The sequence below is a fragment of the Dermacentor silvarum genome, chromosome 6 (assembly GCF_013339745.2).
Source record: "Dermacentor silvarum isolate Dsil-2018 chromosome 6, BIME_Dsil_1.4, whole genome shotgun sequence".
NCBI lineage: Eukaryota > Metazoa > Arthropoda > Arachnida > Ixodida > Ixodidae > Dermacentor > Dermacentor silvarum.
Genome location: NC_051159.1, coordinates 6933000 through 6942963, shown reverse-complemented (window position 1 = coordinate 6942963; position 9964 = coordinate 6933000). Strand labels below are relative to the sequence as shown.

At 44.7% G+C, this 9964-nt stretch overlaps 1 non-coding gene across 1 annotated transcript; it reads left to right on the top strand.

Moving 5' to 3' along the window:
• Positions 1-1640: 1640 nt before the first annotated feature.
• Positions 1641-1713, top strand: Trnat-cgu (transfer RNA threonine (anticodon CGU)). Its single transcript has one exon. It is a non-coding gene; the product is annotated as a tRNA-Thr (tRNA).
• Positions 1714-9964: the final 8251 nt, after the last annotated feature.

Below are 9964 nucleotides of genomic sequence, written 5' to 3'. Positions count from 1 at the left end.
CTGTCGAGCACTTAGTGAGAGAAACGTACAGCTACTTTGCGCACAGCAGCTACCGGCAAGGTGCTTATAAGAGGCCTATAAGAGACTTTATACCAGCCTGTCAGTGGACGATGAAAGTGCGGAGCTGCAAACAAAGCTTTTGTCGCTTTCGCAGACACAATGGCTTGCTATTGCAGACTGTACTGAAATAATCTTGGAGGAGTATCGGGTCCCGAAACAGTTTTTTGAGAAAGCAGAAGAACGTAGCTACAACGTGCATATTTTGCGAGAGATGTATGGGGACAGAAGAAATCATGCTTACTTTGTGTTTCTTGCCTCAGTCCTACATAGCGTCAGACAAGTGAACACAGTGTTCCAGACAAGCACAGTCGGCCCATTGCTTGTCATTCAAGAGCTTGAAAACTTGCATTTGGAAGTTCTGAGACAAATTTTTCACCCATCGGTTTTGAGGCACAACACAACAGCGAGCTTGTTATAGCTAGACTTGGTGATGATGAAGTCTATGCTCCTGCAACCAGAGGTAGCGGACCTAGGTGACGTCTTCAGAGAGGAGATTTCACTAGTCCCTATTGAAGACCTGGGGGCCGTGAGAGAGCGCTTCTTCCCGTTCTTGCAGCAAATTGTAATAGAACTCCAGCAGCGGCTTCAACGTGCTTAATTGCTTCCTCTGCACTTCGGAGGGTGCATGCCGTCAATCCGCGTGACGCGAAGCGCGAAAAGTGGTGAAAATGTACTGAAGCTGTCGCCGCATTTTTTTGGTGCACTCGATCACACATCATATTTGACATTGTGGCACGCAGCGGCATCGTTCGAGGGCAGTTCTGGTGAATACTTCTTTCCACACTTGACGCTAGGGGCACTGAAAATTTTGATACTGGCGGTTTATAATGATGATGCCGAGAGCGTTTTCTCTTCTATAAGCTTAACCAAAACTGATATCCACAGCGAAATGAAGCCGGACTTGCTCAAGGCCATTCTGCGAATTAAGTTTGGCCTACGACTTGAAGAAAAAACTGCGTCTAAGTTTATCGTTCCGGATGAGTTGTTCGATAGAGTGTGCCAAAATTACTCTGGAAAGAATTCAACACATTCCAGATATTCAATGTGCACGCGGACTTCACGTTCATTAATAAATTTATTTATTTACAATGTGCCTGGGCTTCAAGACTAAGCTAAAGGGAAAAGAATTTTGTGCTGATTGAGAATATTATTTATTGTTTATTAATAAAAAACTCAATTCATAATATCACGTGTTGCATTTGGCTACAAATTTGGCGCTAAGAATAAAGGGCATGGCTACTTTTGGCTACTTTTAGCTGGAGCTCTGGCTCCTTTTAAAGCCTGCCCAACAGAAACCCTGCTGAGTTCATGCGTGCGGCGTATACGTACGGTTTGCTTCAGTTTCCTGCGTTTTCTGTGCCTTTTGCGTGCCTCGCTGTGCCCTCTTTTGCATATTCCCACCTGTTGCTCGCTTTTTATGGGCTTCTTGTCGCCTCGAAGGAAACCACGATTGTCTCTGACTCAGCTACATCAAAGGTGAGTGATTGTTTTGAATTCCCCTTGCTCGTTCAACAAACGCGAGAAAGTTCGCACAGCGCCTGTCCACTAACTAACGCAAGTTAGTGGACGACTCGATGGATGTCGCTGTAGCACAATTGGTAGTGCAACGCACGCGTAATGCGGAGGTTGCGGGTTCGACTCCCGCCGGCGACAAGTTATCTTTTCGTCCACTTTCATTTCCCTTTTCTTCATTATTTTCTACATTCCAATTTCAACTACACTTAATTTCCCCGATGCTTTCCTTGGCTTCGTTGTCTGTTGGCTTTATGTGGTTATGACTAATAAAATCGAGCCCCTCGGTTCCCATTCTTCTTTCGTGTCGTCCCAATGTGATTCCAGCGGCATGTATGAGTTATCGACAACATAAACATAAAAAATACCAAGATTTTTGCGGCTATAATAGCAGATATATGTGAATAAGTTATTTTTGCTTTGAATTAGCAAACTATAAGGAGGACAGAGTGAAGGGGAGCGTATCCTTGTTAACTAAATGACGCTTTGCCACAAGCTTGGAATAATGCTTTGTTGGTGGAGCAGATGTATGGAATACTTCCTTTGAGGGTAAGCAAACTGTAGTCGCACCAGTTAGACGAGGAGTAAAAAGATGCAACTCTGGTTTTATATGAAGGAGCTGCCTTAAAGATGTGGCCACAACAGTCCAATAGATGAACAGAAATTAAAAAAAAATGTCGCAGTTTCTCCCGAAAGGCGAAGCATCAATTGCGATAGCAAATTACTACAGAGCTATTCGGAGTAAGGAAAGTAGTTTTATCGGCTGCATAAACTTGGACACATTCGCTTACTAACTGAATTAACAAGCGTGGTGTCAGCGCGCACAAGCAGACATGAATAGATCACACTCTATGACCGCAGACAACCACTGTCAAAACGCTGGCACCAAGCGCAGCCGCCAAAGCGAGCGAAGGTTCGTGCTGTCTATCGCTTCAACGGAAACTGAGCGGCGAATGCACTGCGAATACAAGGTCAGAGCCGTGTGGAGATCGCTTTCAAGATACGGGGCGGGCGACCGCCGCAGCCGGGCGAAGTACAAGCACGGTTATTGGCAGAGTAGAAGCTGCCTCCCCACTCGCTCCCGCGCTGCCTTTCCGCTTTCCTTCTTTCGCGTGCAAGACTGAGTCGCCAGTTCCCCTTGCGCCCGGTTGCAAGATACGCATTTGGTGCCGCAGCACAGCGTCGTCCCCCCTCCCCTCTCTCCCTCCCATACCCCCCCCCCGACCTTTCGTGTGATGGAAGTCGCGTTTGCTTTCCGCCGTGCGTTCGCTCTCCGTGATAGTCACTCGCACATACGGCACGCGGCGACGATTTTATCGCCCTTGGACTTTATACGAAACCTCACGGCGATGGTGACGCCGACGGAAGAAATCCGCTTGAAGTGTCCATATAACTGCTATCGCAATAAAATAAATTATTTGCACACATAACACTGCCAGTGACAAAACCAGCCACACTTTAATGTTTTCCATGAGTCATGTGTATCCATCCATTTATGTCAGCGTTATGGACCGTGTACATCTTTTGATTGTTGCTTTTGATGTATGGTGGCTTCAAATTTTAATACTGATATCTGTTTTCAGAATCAAAATGAGCCTGGAGACACCACAGCCGGAACGCGTTGGTCATTGATTGTCTAGCGTCACCATGATCAAATGCAGTGATGTCGTGAGAATGTATTGCGGGGAACAGAGGAAAAAACGTTGCTGATGCAACCGCAAGCATTTCGTCCATTGATTATTGGTGCACAGTGTTTTCAGTAGCAGACATGATCGCTTGAATCACTCAGCTCAGAGACTTTGCAACTGCACCGGGACTGGGAGTAAATTTTGGTGTCACTTGTGAACAAATTAAACGCGAAATGTGCCTTTTCAGAGTATATGCCTGATATACGAAGGGCGTTCAAGAACTTGGTATTATCGGTCCCATAAATTTGAAACAGCTGTACACATTAGGCGTCAGCATGAGTGCAAGTCTTTCTAGTGGTAACAGAATAAAACTTCTATGTCCAATGTAGTACTGCAATGCACCGCAAACCGAACACAGCAGTGTCCATTCAGAAAGTTTATTGAGGAACGAGGAATGATCCGGGCTTTCTGCATTTCAAGGGCCAAAATTCCAAAGAGATTGATGCCGAGCTGGACGGTGTACAGTGTTGGTAACTACATATCGCAACCAGTTCGGCACGAATCTCCTTGGCATTGCGTCTCTTAAGATGCAGAAACCGGATCGAAATTGTAATCAAAATCGAAAAACAATTCAAAATTGGGGGTGGGAGGAAGTTTAATAATTAATCAAGACTAATTATCTAATTAGGCGGAATGACAGAAATAATCTGAGTATCTCCACGCAACGGCAAACAATGTTAGCTTGGTTCTGTCCAGCTACGTAGCATTGCAAATATTTTTAAAGTTTGGCCCAAGTTAAACAAACTGTATAGCGCTATGCTAAATCTCTAACAGCAATAAAATTCCAATTTCCACAGTCATCAAACGAAGAGCGTTGTTGGAAATCTCTTTCGTATTGCAACGCTCCGCAGGGCAGTTCACAAAGTGTTGGGAAAATAAACAGTAGCTGATGAAGCAAGCAGCCAAGTGGCAAATTAACGGCATGGAAACTACAGGCATAGCTGGCCTAGGGATATTTCTTTAACCAACCAAACCAACATGAACACAAGGAAGGGCCCTACAAAGGGGCGGGCTGTACGTGCGTAGACCTGCACCTCGGGCAAATCTCACAGATATATACCTAGAAGAAATGTCACACCGTAAGCTGACTGCCCATGTGCCGCAGTTTATAGTGGCAATATAGTTAAACGGTACATCTACCAAAAGCCACACGGCCCACTGTTTCCGTTTTATACATGAGTCATAGTACAAGTTATTTTCAATAGTACAAGATTGGGTGGGAAATCCATGCGTTAGTAATCCTTCTAAAAGAATAGCGTTAGCGGCCTCATGTCGTAGAAAATCCGGTTTCGGCTTCGGCAGTGTTGTCCGTTACAGATAAATTACCCAGAACCACGCAGGCCCTCCGCGTGCGCATAGGCTTTACTGAACTAATTGAATTTCTCAAAGTGAAGTGCGTCAGAAAATTCGTAAAGTACGATTTGCACAGAACCTACACACATGATAGCGTCGAATTGCAATTTAAATATACGAGAAAACATAATTCTATAACACGGAAACACAAACACAAACCCCTTTACCAGCTGCCGTCTGAGGCCTGTCGAGCGGCACGCCCCGCTCGGCTCCTTGCAACCATACAGATGGCGCTCAGCTCCGTGCATCCACGGCGGCGGCGGCGGGTGCCATGCGGGGGAAAAAATGTCGCAGTTTCGCCCTAAGGGCGAAGCAATGAATGCGATAGCAACACAGCAATGTCATACGAAGTAAGGTGAGCGGCTTTGGTAGCAATATGAATTGTAGTAAACATGAGCTGATTAAGTAAGCAGGTGTGCTGCGGCGTAAGTAGACCGACATGAAGAGAGACTCGATGACCACGAGAAGGCGCGTGTGAAACGGTGGTGTTGATGAGAAGCGCTTCCCGTGGGCAGCGCGTGGGAAGGGACACACCTGTAGCGCTGCACTGCCGATCCGGGCAACATTGCATGTGTAGCGTGCGTTGGAAAATGTGGCCCGACTATTACTAACTGAATGAACAAGCGTGGTGTGAGCGCGTACAAACAAACATGAATAGATCACACTGAATGACTGGAGACAACGACTGTTAAAACGCTGGCAGCGAGCGCATACGCCGCCGCGGGCGAAGGTACGTGCGGTCTATCGCTTCAACGGAAACTGAGCGGCGAATGCACGGCGCATAAAAGTCAGAGCCGTGTGGAGATGACTGGTGGAAAGTCAGACGGTGCGGGAGAGCGAGTGACGAGCGCGGTTGTTGGCAGAGTAGAAGTGTGGCTAATATTTGGCTGTTCTATAAATATTGTCACGTGGTAGTGACGCTGAAAAAAACAGTCGTAAAACTGTGTACGACGAAACTGGTTGTTTATTGGGTGAACCTGTGCCCACAAAAGCAAGGTACACTCAAAGCACAACGATAGCGGCGAACAAAGTCGGCGATCATCGAAAATCTGATCAGCGGCAAAACGCGTCGGCTTTTATACCTGAGTCATCGAAGGTTCTAGATTAATCCCTGATGCCCGCGTGTCTTTCAGAAAGTTCTAGACAATTCGCGTCAGTCATGCAATCAGATAACATAAGCGTCGGTGAAAACAGGCAATGGAAAGAAGCATCGATAACGTTCTAGAAACTTCCGATACAGGCACGTCCTGCGCCGAGCGATAACGTTTAACATTTGTTAGCCGGTGGAAAGCGGCCACCGGTGAAAGATAAACATGTATACGTGTCAATATATTGCTTTGCTTGCTGTGCATCTGAACAATCGGCCGTGTCTTTATTATTTGGTTTTATTTGCTTTCTTTAAGAACCAATGCAAACACGAATCGCATAGCTCCATCGCGAAGGTGTGCTCGACAACACGATGCCGGTTGTAAGATTGCAGCTGAGGACACAAACACATAATGGTTCTGAATGAACTACTCGAGATGGGCGAGAGCGTGGGACTACAGAAAGCGGAGACACTGACGAGCACTTTTGCTCATTGAAGTATGTGAAGAATTCGAAACAGTAATGTTTTTTTTTTGTCTAAAACAGCATCTGGACGCGGAAATTTCACAACATAGATCAGTTTAGGAACACAGTGACATTAAGGAGCTCTGTAACCTACATTATGAGAGTATGAGAGATCCAGCAATTCAGACCCACTATTGCACAGCCACAAATACAGCAATCAGTACAAGTATATTGCCCTGAAAATTGCTTGTCCATAGAAACTAACTTGGAAAACATGATTTACCCGTGGTGAAAAGCTGACAACAGTTTCGGAAACGCTCATTTTTTTCAAGATTGCTTGGCCAGAGATGCTTATTTGTCGGGCATCTCACAAGCTTGAAGGTACCTTGTTTTTCTTCTAAATCATAGAGATTCTTGTCAGAGAACGCCGTATTAGATAAATAAAAGATGCTATAAATGAAGCTAGGAAAATGTTTTGCTTACCTCTAATAGTCCGAAAGGATGAATGCGCCATTCTTTGTGAATATTCTCGTTACATCTAAGAAGTGATTCCAGGATGTTTTTCAGAGCGTGATAGTAGTGAAATGAAATGAATAGCTGGCGGCTTGGATCAAGAAGGTTGGTGGAAAAAAATTTGTCATTAGTACAGTTAACGAGACAACATGAAGTTATGCATACACATAATATGAAAGCCCAGGTTAACAACGGGCACATCATGGTTGGTTCACGACACACCTAAGCTATTTCGACTCGCGTGATAGCAGGCTGGATGCCGCCACCGAACAACATTGCAAAAAACTTTAAATAGTCACTGTGATTATCCCTAACGAGCCGTGCCACTTTAAACCCTGCATCTTCTACAGACTCCATAACTTTCATGGCTAATAGATGAAGTAGTTCGCCGCTCAAGGCCCTTGTGAAGTAATATCCTTCAGGAAGCTTGTAAACGAGGTCACAGTCCGATTAGGAAATGTAATCTTTCAGACTTCATCGGTTAACGATTCTTTCAAAGCTATGTGTATACCTATAATGGGTAGACAATCCCTAGCTCTACTACTTCAGTTAGAAACCCAGGCAATGGCTGGTTCCGTAAATCTTACCTTCACTGCTCAGCCAAGGTCAAGCTGACACTTAGCCTGCCAATACCGGCGGCCGCTGCGTATGCCGCATGGGCGCCCATATCTTGAAAGCGATATGCGATGTGGACAAAGTGCGGGGTCGCGCGGGTCTCATCTCCAAAGCGATCTATGATGTTTACAAAGTGCGCCGAGTACCGGTAGCTTCGTATGCGCTTTCGACGCTTAGTTCTCGTTAAAGCAAGGCACAGAAATAAGGTCAATTATCTCGCTGCTGCTGCTGCGCCGAGCAGCGTCTGTATCCTTTCCCAAAGCAAGCAAAACCGTTCTATCGCTCGACAAACTTTGTCTAACCGCGTTCAACCACGGCAAATGTTTTCTTTTCAGCAGTTTTTTTCTTTGCACGGCTGAGCATAACTTCCTCAACTTCTTGGCCGACGTGAGGACTACATTAACTCTGTAACCACTTCCTAATTTCTTAAGTCTGTGTGACAAAGAATGGATGTAGTGATAAGCCACGACTCTCTCCTTATTCTCTCCTTATGGCAAGACATGGCCGTACCATAATTTGATGTGTTAGTATTCTTAAAGTACTTTACGCCCATTCCAGGGGCCATGTTTGTATCTATGAATGTTTCTATCTAACCATTTTCCCACCTACCTGGATCACTGGGTAGTCCGTGGTTGAATGGGAATCGGGCGGGAAGCGTTAGAAGCAGTCAGGGATCTTTGAATGCTATAGCGTCCCAATCTTAAAGGCGAAGCTTAAACGTCCTCCAAGGTTTTTGATAGACGGTATAGTAATCTTCGAATCTTTGTTTGTAACGCCTAGTTTGTTTTTTTCTGCCTTATATTTGGCTGTTCTATAAATATTGTTACGCCAGCAAAAGGCGTTTATTGATAAGCGAAGTAGAGTGAGTCGCGACGGCCTTGATCAGCAGAGTACCGACCGAGATTGCTTGCTTGCTTGATCCTCATCCGTGGCGCTTACCCACTATGGGGGATTGGCCAAGAAGCCGGCGGTTAAAGGTTAAACGGAAGGGGGAGATGGAGAAAAAAAAACTAGACGGAAAACTAAATCAGGGTGAAGTATAGTGTTTATGATAATTTGGAAAGAGATTTACAGGGCAGAGACAGAATTAAAATCATTGTAATTGTATAAAACAGCACAAAAATTTTGGTGGTATTAGAATAATTTCGAAACACCAATTAGCGATTTAATGAGTTATCCAATTATTTATTTTGAAAATTAACTGGGTAGTCTTTTTGTGTCACAGATATAGTCACAGAGGGCCACGCAGATGTTCCTGTGGCTAAAGCCCAATGAAGAAGCCCCGAAGGAGAGGATATTTTCAGTAGTTAGTGAAATACCCAATTTACGGAATGAAAATTCGAATTTCTTCCTCTCATTCCTAAAGCGATGACAAAATAATAGAAAGTGGTCAATGTTTTCGGGTTCCTGGCAGGTAGGACACAGAGGGGACGGTGCCAGACCGGACCTGTGTAGGTAAAAATTTAATGGTGGGATTCGGCAGCGTAATTTTGTTACGGATATCTCTAATTTACGTGTGGGGCACCATTTATTGTCCCACGAAAAGGACAAATGATTAAATTCCGACATTTGGATTTTCAGTTTTGTAGAATCTTGCAATAGGGAAAATTTTCTAAACCTAGCCGCAGTGACATAAGCCGAACTAGGCATGACAGACATAAATGGTCCATCAAGAGATATCCGCGCAAGTGTGTCAGCCATTTCATTTAAGAATATACCACGATGGCATGGAACCCATACCAATCGTACCAGACTTAAGTTAGGAGGGGTTAACAATTTAAATGTATTGGTTACAGTAGTGTCTGCAGATGAAGTGAGCGATGTACATACTGAGAGTGAATCAGTCACTATAACCACTGTTGAGTAATTTGAAGGAAGTTTCCGCAGAGCTAAGATAATCGCTGCTAGTTCAGCCAAAAATATGGGTGTGAAATCCGGAAGGCGTACTGCATAAGACCAGGATAGTGATTCGGAGAAAATACCCACACCCGCTTTCTCTTCATTCATTGACGCGTCAGTCGCGATCACGTGATCTATTCCTAGTTGCGTTAAATGATCTTGTAACATGCCGTTTAAGTATGTAGTGGGCAGGAGTTTGGCATTCGATGGAAATATATCGTCAAATTCAATCATTATATTAGGTAAGGGTTTGTCTGAGCAAGCGATCTCACGTATATTAACATTTAATGGATCGAGCTCAGCTTGTACAAACAAAACTTGAGGTCGAAGTAGGCGGGACCAATGCTCTTCGAAAAATGCCCTCATTTCCCTAATAAATACAAGTTGTGATCTTCTCAAAGAAGATGCATAAATGTTTAAATATGTTTTTACCGTTAGAATGCGGAATCTGCAGGGAAGTGTATGCAGTCGTGCTTCTTGATATAAAACATTGTTGGCTACAAATTTTGGCAAAGCGAGACAATTCCGAATTGCCTCCCGCTCTAGAAGAACCAGGGGGTTAATTTTGTACGCTGGCCCACCAGAGAATAGCACGCATCCAAATTCCAATATCGGACGAACATACATACGATAAATCATCATTAAAGTGTCTCTGCGTAGCCCAGAGCGATGTCGGTCAAGTTTGCTTATCATGCCAACCGCGCGTGTCGCCCTAGATTTAGCATGATCGATGTGATTTTGCCAGCTCAGGTTTGTGTCGTATATTACCGAGA